Source organism: Eumetopias jubatus, unplaced genomic scaffold (genome assembly GCF_037043125.1).
Source record: "Eumetopias jubatus isolate StellerSeaLion01/CBP00866 unplaced genomic scaffold, mEumJub1_p1.0 scaffold_11, whole genome shotgun sequence".
NCBI classification, from domain to species: Eukaryota; Metazoa; Chordata; class Mammalia; order Carnivora; family Otariidae; genus Eumetopias; species Eumetopias jubatus.
In genome coordinates this window covers 42,372,876-42,391,938 of record NW_028274817.1, presented here as the reverse complement: position 1 = coordinate 42,391,938, position 19,063 = coordinate 42,372,876, and the positions used below count along the sequence as shown (strand labels likewise).

General features: G+C 46.5%; 2 pseudogenes; one reads left to right on the top strand and one right to left on the bottom strand.

Moving 5' to 3' along the window:
• Nucleotides 1-9,311: 9,311 nt before the first annotated feature.
• Nucleotides 9,312-10,883, bottom strand: LOC114204166 (tubulin beta chain pseudogene; annotated as a pseudogene).
• Nucleotides 10,884-13,648: 2,765 nt separating this feature from the next.
• On the top strand, nucleotides 13,649-14,085 carry LOC114204248 (histone H2B type W-T pseudogene; annotated as a pseudogene).
• The last annotated feature ends 4,978 nt before the right edge of the window (nucleotides 14,086-19,063 follow it).

Below are 19,063 nucleotides of genomic sequence, written 5' to 3'. Positions count from 1 at the left end.
ATTCTGTCACAGTCACTGTCACACCCTATCTTTTTTCTTGCCAAGCAACCAGATTGTGATCTTCACAGATGGCAAAACCACTACTCACAAATAAATCAGAACAGGCCTGGGCACACAGGCCCGTTTGTCAGGACTGGTTTACTTACCTTTCCAAGTCACTACTATCATTGTCAGCTGTTCAGCCTAACCCAGCAGGTGCCAGTAAAGGAGAGGAGAGGGAGAAAGACAAGTCCCAGAGGGCGCATTCCCAGTGTACCGCAAAGTCCTCTTCCTCCTGACAGCCTGGAACCTGCAGTTAGCACAGATGGGTCCCCCTGAAGATCCTTTCCCCTCTTCTGCCTTTCCAGGCATTGTACCAACTAATCAGAGTTGGTACTAAGCTTCCTGTTGCCTCTCTCAGAAGTACCACAAAAACACGCCAGTGAGAAGAAAGGTCAACCAAGAACACTTGTTTCCTGATGCCCCAGCAGGTGAGCTTCGGGAAGACGTCACCAGAAGCACCAAAGTTGTAGGCTTTTCAGCTTTGGCTTACTGAGAGAGTCTGACCTCCATATCCCAGGCCCCTAGTTCCAGAGGAATGACTGGCCAATTTGGGGCCATTTCTCCTACTACTCAGAATGGACTGTTGTCCTGGGCTAAGTCACCATGGCTTGGGCAGGAACTCTCCCATGGCCAGCAGAGTGCTGGTGCAAATCAAGAGACATAACTGACGAGCCCCTGCCCCGAGTTCTGACGGAGACCCTCAGGAGAAACGACAAAGACCATAGTCTCCAAACACAGCACACAAAGACGTAGTCATACAGATAAAAACACCAGAAAGGTTTTTAGTGATTTTATCAGCATTTGCCAAGTTTAAAATTGTTTTCTTAACAGTAGTTAGGTTGTAAAAAAAATACCCGCACACTAGAATTGCTGACCAAATATAAGTGTTGTTGGCTGGAAAACAAAACAAAACAAAAGAAAACAAAGCACAAATTTACCCAAATTGTCTAGGAAACCACCAGAGGGACCTATATTACTCAACTCTTATTGATCAGACATTGGATGTGGCCAGCAGGGGAAGTCCCAGAGCTCGGACAAGGCAGCTCTCTGTAGTCGAGGGAGTGCCTAAAAGGGCTAGTGGCCGAGGACTGCCAGCTGAATGCACTCTCAGCAGCTGAAGCAGAGTCTGTCTTTGAGGAGAGTTCTGGTTGGAACATCTTCATGTCTATGATAGCCTCATTATCAAATGATACTCTGGCCATCCAGGCAACCGTAGTTTGACAGTGGTTTTCTCTCAGCACTAGCTTTGGCTTCCATTTCTTGGTGAAAAGAGGTATGTAATCACATTATTTGGTATTCCATTTTTAGGTACCGTGCCCTGTTGTCTGCTATCTTGCTCTCTATGCTTATATCCTGGCTTTACTACAATGCATCCACGTGTGCTTCCTGAATCCGGGATGTCATGGCTGCCTTAAATTTGGGGAAATTACCAGACATTTGTCTTTGAATATTATTCTTCCAAACTTTATCCAAGTTTCTGCTTCTGGAATGCCGCTGAGATGCACTTAATAACTACTTACCCCATTCCTTAAGTCTCTTTTCCTCACTTCCATCCCATTTTTGTCTTTATCCTTCTATGAGGCGTTCTGTCTTATTTCTTTCACCTCTCTTCTAGCACACCCATTCTCTCTATCTGGTATGTGTCCTTTGTTGTGTAAACTTTGGTGGATCTTTTAATCTAGCGCTTAGTATTTTCAAGACTAGACAACCATTTCAGACATTTTTGATAAGGAGTCGCTTCCTACTCACATTTTACATGTCTTGTAATTATTTTTTCAACATGTTACTTATTCATGTGTCAGAGAGAGCGCACAGGCAGGGGGAGTGGCAGGCAGAGGGAGAAGCAGGCTCCCCGCTGAGCAGGGAGCCTGATATGGGACTCGATCCCAGGACTCTGGGATCATGACCGGAGCTGAAGGCAGATGCTTAACCGACGGAGCCACCCAGGCGTCCCTCTTCTAATTATTTATATGAACGTTTTAACCGTGTTTGGAAGTTGGCATTTGGTAATGATACTTTGGAACTTTCCAGTTTGTTTTCCTGTTTGATTTTGAGAGGGGCGGCTTGTTTTGGGATTGTGTGCTTGTGTAGGAGGACTTTATCTGCAGGAATCCTGTAACAGCCTCAATTAAGGTTACTCCTCCAGGAAGGATTAGAAGTGCATTTGCCATGTGTCTGGGTTTCTGACTAGGAACTGTTGGCATCATGCTGGCAGTGCTAACCTGAACCCCAGAGCTACACCAGGACACTCGTGTGAATGCACATTCTCAGGGAATTTTCTTTCCCCCTCTCTCAGAACTAAGGACCGGGAATAGAATTTTCCTTGGCATCTCCTTTTCCCAGTAGGAAAGAGTCCAGTTTTCTCAAAGTCTGTAGTAATTCAAGCACCACTTCACGCAAAGCCGAGTATGTAATGCGATGGTTCTTACTTGCTCAGGCCCATGTAGCAAGAGGTAAACAACAACAACAACAACAACAACAACAAAGTGTACATTCAAATAGCCTGAGTTCAGATACATGGTCGGCATCAAGGGAAATCGTTTTACTACTATTAATCTGAGCAATTCTCCTCTGACCTGATGCAAGTGGTGAGAGAGACGTTCACGCATGGGCCTGGATTCATATCCTTCTCCTCATGGTTAAAAGCATACAACTAGTCAAACAAAGAAACAAACAGCAGGAAAAGTATAATTCCAATTTCCCACTCAATCGCAGAGGCTGAGTACCCAGTAAGACTCTTACTGGTTCAGCCTGAGACACCTGACCACACCCTAGGCCCAATGCTGTGGGACAGTGACTCCACATCTCTGATTGGCTAACTCACAGCTGACTGAGGCTTGAGTTGCCTTGAGTAGAAGCCTCCATCATCCTCATGAAGCCGATCTGCAAGTCCTGAAGGTTTGTGATTTCCACAAGAAAAGATTACAGGCTTGGGAAGAATAGAATCAGCTAAATCTGGCCTACTTAAAGTGTTAGCTCCAGTTTCTAGGGAGCCTGGGATAGGAATTGTTTCCTGAACTTTTTGATTTAGCTATTTCTGTACTGAGTTTGGGTCCTGTCTTCTGTTTTTCCATGAATTCCATAACAGAAGTAATGTTGAGAAAGTTGGATTTGGGGGGCACGTGGGGGCTGTGTTGTTTAAGCGGTTGTCTTTGGCTGAGGTCATGATCCCAGGGTCCTGGGATCGGGCCCCTCATCAGGCTCTCTGCTCAGTGGGGAGCCGGCTTGTCCTCTCCCTCTGCCTGCCGCTCTGCCTACTTGTCCTCACTCTCACACTCTCGCACACTCACTCTCCATCAAATAAATAAATAAAACCTTTAAAAAAAAAGTTTGATTAGGGATGGTTGACTTACTAGTACTAGTTTCCCAGGGTTGTTGCTTATAATTTGTTACTTAAGTGACAAATCCACTTCTCTCAATCAGTCTTTACCATTAACCACACTATTAGAGAATGAATGCTCACCAGATGCCCTGTGTCCTCAGTTGCCTTCAGAAGTGATCAGGGGTACTCATTTCCATTTTGTCTAGGCCTCAATATCCATTTTCCCTCACTGCATCTTGGAGTTTGTATCTGTCACTCACCTTCACACTCCCAGTCTTCACGGTCTATGTGGTGCATTCAGTGTTGTTTTACTCATGCTCCTATTTGGTTTCTGAAACTAAGGAGCAAAGCACCCAAAGGAGTGCCAAACTGTCCTAACGGATTCCATTTCTTAATATGACTTCTCACATAAAACGATACATATGAGACCAGTACTTAAGAGCAAGACACAAAACCTTTGTGTGTCACATGGACAAACATGGGGACGTTGAAACACCAGCATTGAACATGACAGAAAGGAAGTGCCTCAGTGGAATGCTGTTTATGCAAAGAGGCTCACCATTGTATCTTTGAAAACGGGCATAGTGGTGAAGAGCCTTTAGCTCCCCAAATATTTTTCCCCATCTTGTGGCACTACCAAGGACAATTTACTGGTTGTTGATTTCCTGATAATGTTTCCCACTGGCCTTAGAGAATAAATTCCGTATTTTCCAAATCCTTTCATTAGATTTTTCAAATATTCCAGAGAAATAATAAGCAATAAACCTTACGAGAGTGGCCACTGATCCTAAATTCTTAGTGTAATGATCCCAAGGATAACTCCGGAGGTATAATGGCTCATCCGAGTTCTTCTACATTGGACCAAACAAACAACAAAACAACAACAAAAAGCCAGACTTGGCACCTAGTGATGGAAGAGGCATTGCACCCCTTCACGTCTTTGCTACACACAAAAGCCTTCTCTGGTATCCTTCGTTTTCTGGAACTGCCCACCCTATTTTTCTGGAAGTCATATTGTTCTGTCATAGCTAAATAAGTTTTGTGATGTGACACTCCAGGCGGTTCCTGGGGCGCTTCTGATGGGCTAAGGAAAGTTTTTGGATTTTTGGAGATTATCCAGATTTGTTTGGCAGGGAATGTCATCATTCACAGGGGCATTTACAAAGTATTTCAAGAGTACAAATGCCATTCTCAAAATATCGACCAAATACGGAATGCCAAAAATACCGTAATCAATTTCTAATAATTGAAATCAGAGTATATTCACTTTTGCAGAGATAGGAAGCTAGAAAAATAAAAAATATGATACAATTAAGCAACATTAATACCGTCTTGAGGAAAAGGGTGGTGAATGAGGTCACCTCACTTCTCTAATGGGACAACAAGTAATCGATATGATGGAAGAAGCAGTGAATATGCCCATGTACAGCTTGGGTTTCCTATCTCACATGGCTTGTTCTATCCCCCACCCCACCCCCCACCTGCACCAAATCATATGAAGACATCCTTAACCCCCAGGACCTCCAATGGGATCATATTTGGAGACAGAATCATTAATGAGGCAATCAAGCTAAAATACCCTCTTTCGTACGGACGCTAATCCAAAATGACTTTTGCCTGTATAAAAGGGGGGAAAGTTAACACAAAGAGTTGCGCATAGAGAAGAAAATGTGGAAAAAAACCAAAACAAAACAATAGGAGAAGTCAGTTATTTAAGAGTCCGAGAGAGAGGGACCAGGATCTGATTCTTCCCTCACACATCTCAGAAGGAAGTAACGTGGCCCATAACCCTTGATTTGGACTTCTAATCTCTAGAAGTGTGAGACAATACATTTCTGTTAAGCTTCCCAGTCTGTGGTACTTTGTAAGGATAGACATAGCACACTCATGCAGATTTTGATGCCGGAAGTGGGATGAGGTTGTAACAAAGACTTAGGGAGTTGGGAGTGGCTCTGAAACTGGGTAATGTGGGGGAGGGAGAAACTGGGTAATAGGGTAAGGATGGTAGCGTTTTGAGATACATGACAGAACAAGCTGAGATTGCTTTGAGGGACTGTTGGATGAAATATGGACATGAAGTGTATTTCCGGTGAGGGCTCATACAGAAAAGAGGAGAGCTATGGGGAAAGACTTTATCATCTTAGAGAACACATAGAGCATCATGAAAATTATGTTGCTAGAAATGTGACTGAGAAGGGTGCTTCTGCTGAGATAGCAGATGGAAATTAGAGGCATGTTATTGGAAACTTGAGAAATGGCCATCCTTGTTATCAGGTGACAGAGCATTTGCCCACACCATGTGCGAGTGTTTTGTGTTTGGTGAAGACTAGAAAGTTCACATGATGAACTGGGACAGATAAGCTGAGGGGATTTGTAAGCACCGGGTTGAAGGCATGGCCTGGTCTCCCCTTCCTCCTCATAGTAAATGCCAGAGGAGAGACCTAAATTGAAGAAGGTAGCGTGAAATGAGAAGAAACTAACACGCTATGATTTGCAACCTTCTCAGCCTAACCAGGTAGCCTGCTTTGGAAAAAGGGCCACGGGTGTGCCTGGAAAGCCATCAGTTGGGAGCTTAGGCATGTGACACGTGGGTCCAATCGACCATCTCAGCAGGAGCCAGGAATGGAGATACTGTTATGCAAGACAAACGTGTGGAGGACCCTACTGTGCAATAGCTTGAACCCTTTGGAATGTAGGGAAAGCCAACAGGTGTCTTATTCTGAGAATTTGATGCTGGCTGAAAGGTGGCTAGCCGGAACTCAAGGGAAAGAGATGGGACAGACAACACGAAGGAAGACTGTTGGGACTGCTGGGATTCGGCAGGCGAGAAAAGGGCCCACAGCTATATCTCACTGGGAACATGGGCTATTCTTCAGGAAAGGGGGCAAATGACCCCACAGAAGGTTCAGTGGCTGGCAGGGCTGCCACTGCCACTACAGACCCAGAGGCGCAATGCCAGGATCTGTAGAGCCATCTTCTCCTTGATTCCTGAGACAAAGGCCGGCTCCTGGGTTCCAAAGGTTAGGAACACCTGGCCTTCAGAAGAAGGTACTGCAGCAGCCCTGGATGGGTGGGAGGCCGCCACTTCCCATGGCAGAGAGTGTGGGGCTGCCACCCCTTGTGGGAGCAGAGCTCAGGGCCTAGAGCCAGAGAGGATTCTTTTCCATCCTTATGATCTAATATAATGTTTCCTACTAGCACCCAAACTTGCTCTGGGCCCACGAACCCTTGTTTCCCTTTCCAAACCTTGATTTTGGAATAGTAATGACTGTCCTATGCCTGTCCGTCCATTGTGTTTTGGCAGCAGGTAACTTCTTGTCTCCTGTCACACGTTCTCAGCTGGGCAGGAATTACGCCTCAGCATTAATCAGAGGTGGAAATGCACCCTCATCTGGTGTAGAGGATATTTAGATGAAATTTGGCCTTTGCATTGATGCTGGAATGGGCGAAGACTTTTGGTGATATTCACATAGGATGAATGCATTGTGGACGTGAAGACATGAATTTGGGGGGTGAGAGGGCTGACTCTTATGGGTTGAACTTTGTGCTCCCATAATGGATATGTTGTATTCCTGATCCCTCGTTCTTCTAAATGTGACCTTATTTGATGGTAGACTACCACCCTGGCATTACCCTGGTGGTCGTGTGCAGGTGAAATCATTAAGGTAGGCCTCACCCAATAGGACTGTTGTCCTTAGGAAAAGGAGACATTTGGAGTCACAGACACTCTCAGAGGGAAGCCCATGTGAGTACATATTGTGAGAACGTGGCTATTTTAGGACAAAGAGAACGACTTATAAAAGATGCTTGCCTCATAGCTCAGAGAGTCACCCACCCATCAGCGAATGAGTTTGGACCTCTAGTCTCCAGGACTGTGAGGCAATAAATGGACGTATCATTTAAGTTGACCAGTCCCTGGTATTTGATTTAGCAGCTCTAGAAAGCTAATATAACATCCTTAAATCAACACGATTAAAACACCTATGACTAAGGCATCAAGCAAATAAGAAATAGCCGGTTAAGACTAACAGCACTTTCCCCCATCCCCATTACCACCGATCTCCAGGGTGGCACAACCAGGGAGGTCTCCTGTGGCTCACCTTGGGACAACTTCTCACACATGGGGCCAATAGCTGTGTCTCAGAGGATGTAGGTCCCCTCATTGGCTGACTCAGAAGAGTGTGGGGCTTGAGCTGCTCTGAACAGAGTCTCCCATCATCTCCATGATGAGGTGTTGCACGTCATGAAATTTTAAGTTTCTCAAATACAAAAGTGTGTAGCCTGAAAGGAACAGAGTCAGATAAGTCTGGATGTGTCAGAACAGTAACTTCAGTTTCTAGGCAGCCTGAATAGGTTTTCTTTCTTGAACTTTTAGATTTAGGTATTTCTGTACTGGGTTTGGGTCCTTGCTTCTGTTTTCCAATGAATTGCAATGAATTCCAGTGAATTCCAATGAATTGAATTAATATGAGTAGTGCTTAGAAGAAATTGACTTGGGGGGCATCTGCGTGGCTCAGTCAATTGGGTGTCTGCCTTCAGCTCAGGTCATGATCCCAGGGTCCTGGGATCGAACCCGGCATCGGGTTCCCTGCTCATTAGGGAGCCTGCTTCTCCCTCTCCCTCTGCGGCTCCTCCTGTTTGTGTGCTCCCTCCCTCTCTCTCTGTCTGTCTCTCAAATAAATAAATAAATCTTAAGAAAATAAAAGAGAAGAGATTGACTTGGATATGCTTGTCTTATTAATACTATTTTCCCGTGTTGATGCTTATGACGTATTAGCGAAGCAGGAGCCCTTCCCTTATATCGTCTTCTTAGTAACCACAGCATTAGACCATGACTGCTCACCAGGTACATTTTTCCTGACTCACCCACTGAAGGGAATAGTCAGACGTATTCACTTTCAACTCTGGACTTCAACATCGAACCCCATTTTCTTTCTCCCTTCCCAGATTTCGTGTGTGTCACTCACACTTGCATTCCCAGTCTTGCATCCACAGCCCATTTTAGGTGCATTTTAACCTTGTTTTCCTAGCGCTGCCATTTGATCCGAAATTACAAATGCAAAAGAGCCCACGTGTGCCCTCCCTCCCCGACACACATCACACATATCCTAATGGATTCCCATTCTTTTTTTTTTTTAAGTTTTTGTTTTAATTCCAGTTGGTTAACACACAGTGTTAGATCAGTGCAGAGACAGCTGACTTTCAAAGCTCCAGTCTCCAAGTCCCACTGGTTATACAAACTCACGGTATTCAGCCCTTCTGGTTTCCACAGCCAAACAGTATGGGTATTAGCTTCCCCCGTGTGAGCTCCCTGGTGCGAGGGCCCATTTCTCTGCCCTCTCCCCATGCACAGCTCCCTCCTTCCTGTGGGCACCCTCCCTCTACGTTTCTGACCTTCCTAACCTTTCAGATGCAGCTTCCTCCCTATATTTAGTTGTGGGGTTTCTTCTTCCAGTCCTTGCATTGCTCTCTGGTTTATTTAATTTTTCTGGATGATATCTAGTTTTAAATGTGGACGGGGTGAGCTCAGGCTCCTCGTACTCTGCCATCTCCCCAAGCTCCTCTGGATTCGCAGTCTTAAAATGAGTTTTTAAATAACATGATATATATGAGACCAATGTGCATGAATAACTTTGAAAAACCACTGTAAGTCATGTGGACCAAAAGTGCCTTTTGACCCAGCAGCAATCAGCATGAGAGAAATTAAGTGACTTCGTGAAACAGGATTTTATTTTTCTAAATGATCCACAGTCTTTTCTCTGAAAAGGCATATGGCTCTGAAAAGAGCTTTTGGCTTCAAAAATTCAGTTCCCCATGTAAATGGCCATTTCTAAGGACCACCCACAGGGATTTACTGGCACTTCATTTTTTTTTCAACAAACAACAAATATTTATTTAGCGCCTATTATGTGCCAGGCACTGTTCTAGGATCCCCCCTCCAAAAAGGAAAACAAAACAAAATAAAATGAGACAGAGGCGTAAAATGCAATTCTGAGGGAGAGGACAGGGGCAGCTGAGGAAGAAGGCTGAGGGAACGGAGAAGCCTGAGGTGATGGTGCTCTGCCTTAGGCCTCCTCTTTGGCCTCCTCACCGAAATCCTCTTCTTTTTCTGCAGTGGCGTCCTGGTACTGCTGATACTCGGAGACAAGGTCGTTCATGTTGCTCTCGGCTTCAGTGAACTCCATCTCGTCCATGCTCTCGCCTGTGTACCAGTGCAGGAAGGCCTTGCGCTGGAACATGGCCGTGAACTGCTCGAGATGCGCTTGAAGAGCTCCTGGATGGCCGTGTTGTTGCCGATGAAGGTGACTGCCATCTTGAGGCCACGAGGTGGGATATCGCAGACTGCTGTCTTGACGTTGTTGGGGATCCATTCCACGAAGTAGCTGCTATTCTTGTTTTGCACGTTGCGCATCTGCTCATCTACCTCCTTTATGGACATCCGCCCATGGAAGACAGCAGCCACGGTGAGGTAACGGCCATGGCGGGGGTCACAGGTGGCCATCATGTTCTTGGCATCAAAGACCTGCTGGGTGAGTTCGGGCACAGTGAGGGCCCGATACTGCGGGCTTCCACAGCTGGTCAGAGGTGCGAAGCCGGGCAAGAAGAAGTGGAGACGTGGGAAGGGCACCATGTTGATGGCTAGCTTGCGGAGGTCAGCATTGAGCTGACCAGGGAAGTGGAGGCAGGTGGTGACACCGCTCATGGTGGCTGAGACGAGGTGGTTCAGGTCCCCGTAGGTTGGCGTGGTCAGCTTGAGAGTACAGAAGCAGATGTCGTACAGGGCCTCACTGTCAATGCAATAGGTCTCATCCGTGTTCTCTACCAGCTGATGGATGGAGAGGGTGGCGTTGTAGGGCTCGACCACTGTGTCAAACACTTTGGGTGAGGGTACCACACTGAAGGTATTCATGATGAGGTCAGGATACTCTTCTCGGATCTTGCTGATGAGCAAGGTGCCCATTCCAGAGTCTGTGCCCCCACCCAGCGAGTGGGTCAGCTGGAAGCCCTGCAGGCAGTCACAGCTCTCAGCCTCCTTCCTCACCACATCCAGGACTGAGTCAACCAGCTCAGCCCCCTCTGTATAGTGGCCCTTGGCCCAGTTGTTGCCTGCCCCAGACTGACTGAAAACAAAGTTGTCTGGTCTGAATATCTGCCCAAAAGGACCTGAGCGAACAGAGTCCATGGTCCCGGGTTCTAGATCCACCAAGATAGCACGAGGAACATATTTGCCACCTGTAGCTTCATTGTAGTACACGGAGATGCAATCCAGCTGCGGGTCGCTGTCACCGTGGTAGGTTCTGGTGGGATCAATGCCGTGTTCATCACTGATTACCTCCCAGAACTTGGCACTGATCTGGTTGCCACACTGACCGGCCTGGATATGCACTATTTCCCTCATTGTTAAAATTTATTTTTAATTCTTTTGCTCGCCTCAAGGTATGTACAGGGCAAGAAAATGATAGGGAATTTTTTTTCTATACTGCTAACCGCAGGCTGGAAGGATGGGACGTGTCCCAGAGGCTGGAGCAGTGAGGTCCGAACGCTGGCACTTCATTTTATGGTAGCTTTCCTTGGGTATTTATCCCGCAAGTACCCCATCGCTTTCCATATCCCGTTGGCTTTATCTCTCCTCTAATGGGCTCAAGAAAAGGTTGGATTGTTGTAGTTTATCTAGCTTTTGTCTCACTCTTTGGCTCAGAGTGACACCATTCACTGGCTTCTACATTCAAATCAAAGGTCATTTAGAATTTATTTTAAGAGTTCACATGGAACACAGGGGAATCATAACGAAATAGTGGGTTTTTGTGCAACCTGGAACAAATTTCAAAGGATTGAAGCCCCCTCACCCCAGCCCTACAGTGTGTTCTCCCTTCACAGATACATAGGAAGCTGGAAATCAATTAAATGGAAAGCACTTAGATAATCACCAACCACTTTGAAATTCAGCATGTACCTATAGGAAAAGGAAACAGAGAAAGGAAAAAAGCCCATGCACCAAGAAGAAAAACACAATGAGTGTTAGAGTGCATTACCATTACCCTACGTCTTCCTCCCCATCAAATCAGTTGAGGTAGAGGAAGGAGTCACCTTAATTCCCTTAATTGCCAAGCAGCCTCCTCTTATTGTGATGCAAAATGACAGGGACAGGTCCCACTGGGACATCTGCATGTTGACACTTCCACCACCCTGGTTCAAAGGAAGCGCTTCAACAGAAACCCACAGGCAGACATGTCAAGGATCACACCACCTTGCCCCTCAATCTCCAGGCACAGGAAGGCTATTATTGGTTCAGCCCTGGTCACCCCACCACCCTTTGGGCCAATGGCCGTGGATCCTGCATTGCCAGTTGCTTATTGGCTGCTGCCAGCGGAGGCTGGGAGCACAGCTGCTCTCATTGGATGACCCTGTCATCCAGGCATAATTGCAGGGCAGGAAGCCTTTTGTGTCAAATGTAAAGATGGCATGCTACCAAGGCACAGATTCAGATAAATTTTTAATGAAGTAAAGTAGGCCTTTTTAAAAATTTTTATTTATTTCTGTTAGGTTAATCACCTAAAGTAGGCCTTTCACAAGGTCGGGAACTTGACTAGGGCACAGTGCTAGATAGCTTGAGTTTTCTGCACGGTGTTTGGGTCCCCTTCTATGTATTTAACTGAATTAGGATGAGGGGATACATTGAGGGAATGTGAATGGGGTAAGGGTGAGTTTTGTATCTGCTACAGTGATTCACTTCTTGCTGTATCAACACACTCGGAAATTCTCTATAGGATACTATTCGAAACAAGTGGGAGAAGGAGAATACAAAAGGAACGTAAAATTATTGTGTACTCAGCTGTGACCGTAAAGAGTCGCGGAGACGCTGACCTGAAAGACTGGGCCACTTAGGAATGTGATGAAATGCGACATGGTCAAGGAAATCATAACTGATTGCACAACACACATATATTAAAGTGGACTTGCTCACGGTAAAGGTGTTTTAAGAGCAGGCAGAATGGCACAGGTCCAAACACTAGAGTAGGCGGGTCTCTGGAGACTTACAGGTCTCTTGTGCCAAGTGAGGTGGCTCTGAAAAGAGCCTTTGGTTTGCGAGTTGGTCCGGCGGTCCGGAGGCAGCACATTTGCGTCCGTAGAACCTGATGACGGCCTTCATGGCCTCGGATATGGCGTGCTTGCCAATCTCCTCAGGCAGCAGCAGGCGCACATCTGTCTGGATCTCCCTGGTGGTGATGGTGGAGCGCTTGTTGGTGCGGGCCAGGCGAGAGGCCTCCTCGGCGATGCGCTCGAAGATATCCTTGACGAACGAATCCATGACGCTCACAGCCTACTGCGAGAGGCTGAAGTCCCCGTGAACATGCTTCAGAACCCTGGCGAAGTAGGTGGCGAAACTGTCGGGGCAGCAGTGACAGACAAGGCAGTGGCAGCCGCGGCCACTGCCACGGCGGCAGCCTCCGCGCCTGGGCTGCTTCTGCTTCGGGGTCATCGGGTCCGCTGCTGTGGGGTCCTCGGTGCTGAGGCTTTCCTCAGAAGAGGTCTCACAGCCAGGTTCAGCCATGTGGGGTTCACCTTCCCGACAGCTCAGAAGGAAGGGCACTGGCGGCAGCTTGAACAGCAAGGGCCCATTTATAGTTGCTGCATTTCCTGACGTCACCGGCAAGTCCTATCTGATTGGACAACATGCAAAGCTAAGAAGCAGGTCACTGAGCCAGGTCTTGTCAGATCTGACTGCTTGCCCTCGAGCTTGACGTCTCTTCAGTCAGAGTCGGAATCAGGCGTCCTCTAATTTTCTTGTGACGGCCACTAGAAAAATGTTCAAACATTCCATGTAAAGGTGTAGTTTCCTCCAGATCTCCAATATGAAAAATGTTTTTCAAGGAGAGTCAGAGAGAGAGCGAGGGCAGTAGTGGAATGGGCAGGGGGAGAGGGAGCGACTCCCAAGTGGGGTCCAAGCTCAGCACAGAGCCTGATGTTACTCTGTATTTCACAAACCTGAGACCGTGACCCGACATCTGGAGGTAAACTACAAGTTTACATGGAATGTTTGAACGTATTTCTGGCGGCCGCCACAAGAAAATTAGAAGCCGCCTGATTTCGATGTCAAGCTTGAGGGAAGCAATCAGATCTGACAAGACTTGGCTCAGTGACTCACTTCTTGTCTTTGCATTTTGTCCAATCAGATAGGACTTGCCAGTGACGTCAGGAAATGCAGCGACTATAAATGGGCTGGCACCCCTCAAGCTGCTGCCGCTGCCCTTCCTTCTGAGCTGTCGGGAAGGGGAGCCCCACATGGCTGAACCTGGCTGTGAGACCTCTTCTGAGGAAAGCCTCGGCACTGAGGATCCCAGGGCAGCGGACCGGAAGAGCCCGAAGCAGAAGCAGCCGAGGTGCAGAGGCCGCCACGGTGGCCGCTGCTGCCGCCGCTTTCTCCGTCTCCGCCGCCGCAGCCCAGACAGTTTCGCCACCTACTTCCCCAGGGTTCTGAAGCAGGTTCACGAGGGCCTGAGCCTCTCGCAGGAGGCCATGAGCGTCATGGATTCATTCGTCAAGGACATCTTTGAGCGCATCGCCGAGGAGGCCTCTCGCCTGGCCCGCACCACCAAGCGCTCCACCATCACCACCAGGGAGATCCAACAGCTGTGCGCCTGCTGCTGCCTGGGGAGATTGGCAAGCACGCCATGTCCGAGGCCACCAAGGCCATCATCAGGTTCACCTTCCACCAATAAGCTGCCTCCGCACAGCTTGACCACCTCGGAAACCAAAGGCTCTTTTCAGAGCCACCTAACTTGGCACAAGAGACCTGTACCTCTCTAGACACCCACCTACTCTAGCGTTTTGACCTGTGCCATTCTCCCCGTTCTTAAAACACATTTACCGTGAGCAAGTCCACTTTAATATATGTTTGTGGTCTAGGCTGTTATGATTTTCCTTGACCATGTCGCATTCCATACCTTTCTTAAATGGTCCCCGTCAGCATCTTCGGGACTCTTTACGGTCACAGCTGGGTCCACAATAATTTTACTTGCCTTTTGTATTCTCCTTCTCCCACTTGTGTCGAGTAGTGTCCTATAGAGAATTTCCGAGTGTGTTGATACAGCAACAAGTGAAGCAGTGTAGCAGATACAAAATTCAGCCTTACATCATTCACATTCCCTCAACGTATCCCCTCATCCTAATTCAGTTAAATACATAAAAGAGGACCCAAACACCGTGCAGAAAACTCAAACTATCTAGAACCGTGCCCTACTCAACTGCCCGACCTTGTGAAAGGCCTACTTTAGGTGATTAACATAACACGAAAAAATAAAAATAAATAAATAAATAAATAAATAAATAAATAAAATAGTAAGGCATACTTCACTTCCTTCAAATTTATCTGATTCTGTGCCTTGGTAGCCTACCATCTTTCCCTTTTGACACAAAAGGCTTCCTGCCCTGCAATTAAGCCTGGATGACGGGTTAGTCCAATGAGAGCAGCTAGGCTCCCAGCCTCCGCTGGCAGCAGCCAATAAGTAACTGGCAACGCAGGATCCACGGCCATTGGCCCAAAGGGTGGTGGGGTGACCAGGGCTGAACCGATAATAGCCTTCCTGTGCCTGGAGATTGAGGGGCAAGGTGGTGTGATCGTCGACATGTCTGCCTGTGGGTTTCTGTTGAAGCGTTTCCTTTGAACCAGGGTGGTGGAAGTGTCAACATGCAGATGTTACAGTGGGACCTGTCTGTATCCTTTTGCATCAAAATAAGAGGAGGCTGCTTGGCAATTAAGGGAACTAAGGTGACTCCTTCCTCTACCTCAACTGATTTGATGGGGAGGAGGACTTAGGGTAAAGGTAATGCACTCTAACACTCATTGCGTTTTTCTTCTTGGCACATGGGCTTTTTTCCTCTCTTTGTTTCCTTTTCCTATAGGTACATGCTGAATTTCAAAGTGGATGGTGATTATCCAAGTGGTTTCCATTTAATTGATTTCCAGCTTCCTATATATCTGTGAAGGGAGAACACACTGTAGAGCTAGGGCGGGGGGGGGGCTTCAATCCCTTGAAATTTGTTACAGGTTGCACGAAAACAATATCTACTACATGGTCTTCCCTCTGTGAGTGTCTGTGACTCCAAATCTCTCCTTTTCCTAAGGACAACAGTCCTATTGGGTGAGGCCTACCTTAATGATTTCACCTGCACACGACCACCAGGGTAATGCCAGGGTAGTAGTCTACCATCAAATATGGTCACATTTAGAAGAACGAGGGATCAGGAATACAACATATCAATTATGGGAGCACAAAGTTCAACCCATAAGAGTCAGCCCTCTTGCCCCCCAAATTCATGTCTTCACGTCCACAATGCATTCATCCTATGTGAATATCACCAAAAGTCTTCGCCCATTCCAGTATCAATGCAAAGGCCAAATTTCATCTAAATATCCTGTACACCAAATGAAGGTGCATTTCCACCTCTGATTAATGCTGAGGCGTAATTCCTGCCCAGCTGAGAATGTGTGACAGGAGACAAGAAGTTACCTGCTGCCAAAACACAATGGACGGACAGGCACAGGACAGTCATTACTATTCCAAAATCAAGGAATTGGAAAGGGAAACAAGGGTTTGCGGGCCCAGAGCAAGTTTGGGTCCTAGTAGGAAACATTAGATCATAAGAATGGAAAAGAATCTTCTCTGGCTCTAGGCCCCGAGCGCTGCTCCCACAAGGGGTGGCGGCCCCACACTCTCTGCCATGGGAAGTGGCGGCCTCCCACCCATCCAGGGCTGCTGCAGTACCTTCTTCTGAAGGCCAGGTGTTCCTAACCTTTGGAACCCAGGAGCCGGCCTTTGTCTCAGGAATCAAGGAGAAGATGGCTCTACAGATCCTGGCATTGCGCCTCTGGGTCTGTAGTGGCAGTGGCAGCCCTGCCAGCCACTGAACCTTCTGTGGGGTCATTTGCCCCCTTTCCTGAAGAATAGCCCATGTTCCCAGTGAGATATAGCTGTGGGCCCTTTTCTCGCCTGCCGAATCCCAGCAGTCCCAACAGTCTTCCTTCGTGTTGTCTGTCCCATCTCTTTCCCTTGAGTTCCGGCTAGCCACCTTTCAGCCAGCATCAAATTCTCAGAATAAGACACCTGTTGGCTTTCCCTACATTCCAAAGGGTTCAAGCTATTGCACAGTAGGGTCCTCCACACGTTTGTCTTGCATAACAGTATCTCCATTCCTGGCTCCTGCTGAGATGGTCGATTGGACCCACGTGTCACATGCCTAAGCTCCCAACTGATGGCTTTCCAGGCACACCCGTGGCCCTTTTTCCAAAGCAGGCTACCTGGTTAGGCTGAGAAGGTTGCAAATCATAGCGTGTTAGTTTCTTCTCATTTCACGCTACCTTCTTCAATTTAGGTCTCTCCTCTGGCATTTACTATGAGGAGGAAGGGGAGACCAGGCCATGCCTTCAACCCGGTGCTTACAAATCCCCTCAGCTTATATGTCCCAGTTCATCATGTGAACTTTCTAGTCTTCACCAAACACAAAACACTCGCACATGGTGTGGGCAAATGCTCTGTCACCTGATAACAAGGATGGCCATTTCTCAAGTTTCCAATAACATGCCTCTAATTTCCATCTGCTATCTCAGCAGAAGCACCCTTCTCACTCACATTTCTAGCAACATAATTTTCATGATGCTCTATGTATTCTCTAAGATGATAAAGTCTTTCCCCATAGCTCTCCTCTTTTCTGTATGAGCCCTCACCGGAAATACACTTCATGTCCATATTTCATCCAACAGTCCCTCAAAGCAATCTCAGCTTGTTTTGTCATGTATCTCAAAACGCTACCATCCTTACCCATTACCCAGTTTCTCCCCCCCCCCACATTACCCAGTTTCAGAGCCACTCCCAACTCCCTAAGTCTTTGTTACAACATCATACCACTTCTGGCATCAAAATCTGCATGAGTGTGCTAAGTCTATCCTTACAAAGTACCACAGACTGGGAAGCTTAACAGAAATGTATTGTCTCACAGTTCTGGAGATTAGAAGTCCAAATCAAGGGTTATGGGCCACGTTACTTCCTTCTGAGATGTGTGAGGGAAGAATCAGATCCTGGTCCCTCTGTCTCAGGCTCTTAAATTACTGACTATTCCTATTGTTTTGTTTTGTTTGTTTTTTCCACATTTTCTTCTCTATGCGCATGTCTTTTTGTTAACATTCCCCCTTTTATACAGGCAAAAGTCAATTTGGATTAGTGTCCATACGAAAGAGGGTATTTTAGATTGATTGCCTCATTAATGATTCTATCTCCAAAAATGATCCCATTGGAGGTCCTGAGGGTTAAGGATGTCTTCATATGATTTTGGTGCAGGTGGGGGCTGGGGTGGGGGATAGAACAACCCATGTCAGATGCGAAACCCGAACTGTACATAGGCACATGCACTGCTTCTTCCATCATATCGATTACTTGTCCCGTTAGAGAAGTGAGGTTACCTCATTTAGCACCCTTTTACTCAAGATGGTATTAATGTTGCTTAATTGTATCATATTTTTTATTTTTCTAGCTTCCTATCTCTGCAAAATTGAATATACTCTGATTTCAATTTTTTAGAAATTAATTGCAGTATTTTTGGTAATCCATATTTGGTTGATATTTTGAGAATGGCATTTGTACTCTTGAAATACTTTGTAAATGCCCATGTGAATGATGACATTCCCTGCCAAACAAATCTAGATAATCTCCAAAAATCCAAAAACTTTCCTTAGCCCATCAGAAGTGCCCCAGGAACCTCCTGGAGTGTCACATCACAAAACTTATTTAGCTATGGCAGAACAATATGACTTCCAGAAAAATAGGGTGGGCAGTTCCAGAAAACGAAGCATACCAGAGAAGGCTTTTGTGTGTAGCAAAGACGTGAAGGGGTGCAATGCCTCTTCCATCACTAGGTGCCAAGTCTGGGTTTTTTGTTGTTGTTTTGTTGTTTGTTAGGTCCAATGTAGAAGAACTCGGATGAGCCATTATACCTCCGGAGCTCTCCTTGGGATCATTACAGTAAGAATTTAGGATCAGTGGCCAGCCCTCGTAAGGTTTATTACTTATTGTTTCTCTGGAATATTTGAAAAATCTAATGAAAAGATTCGGAAAATTACAGAATGTATTCTCTAAAACCAGTGGGAAACATTACCGGGAAATCAACAACCTAGTAAATTGTCTTTGGTAGTGCCTTAAGATGGGAAAAATATTTGGGGAGCTAAAGGCTCTTCACCACCATGCCCGTTTTCAAAGATACAATGGTGAGTCTCTTTGCTTAAGCAGCATTCAACTGAGGCACTTCCTTTCTGTCATGCTCACTGCTGCTGTTTCAAAGTCCATGTGTTTGTCCATGTGACACACAAAGGTCTTGCGTCTTGTTCTTACGTACCAGTCTCATATGTATCGTTTTACGTGAGAAGTCATATTAAGAAATGGAATCCGTTAGTACAGTTTGGCACTCCTTTGGGTGCTTTGGTCCGTACTTTCAGAAATCAAATAGGAGCATGAGTAAAACAACACTGAATGCACCACATAGACCGTGAAGACTGCGAATGTGAAAGTGAGTGACAGATACAAACTCCAAGATGCAGTGAGCGAAAATGGATGTTGAGGCCTAGACAAAATGGAAATAAGTACCCCTGATCACTTCTGACGGCAATTCAGGACAAAGGGCATCCAGTGAGCATTCATTCTCTAATAG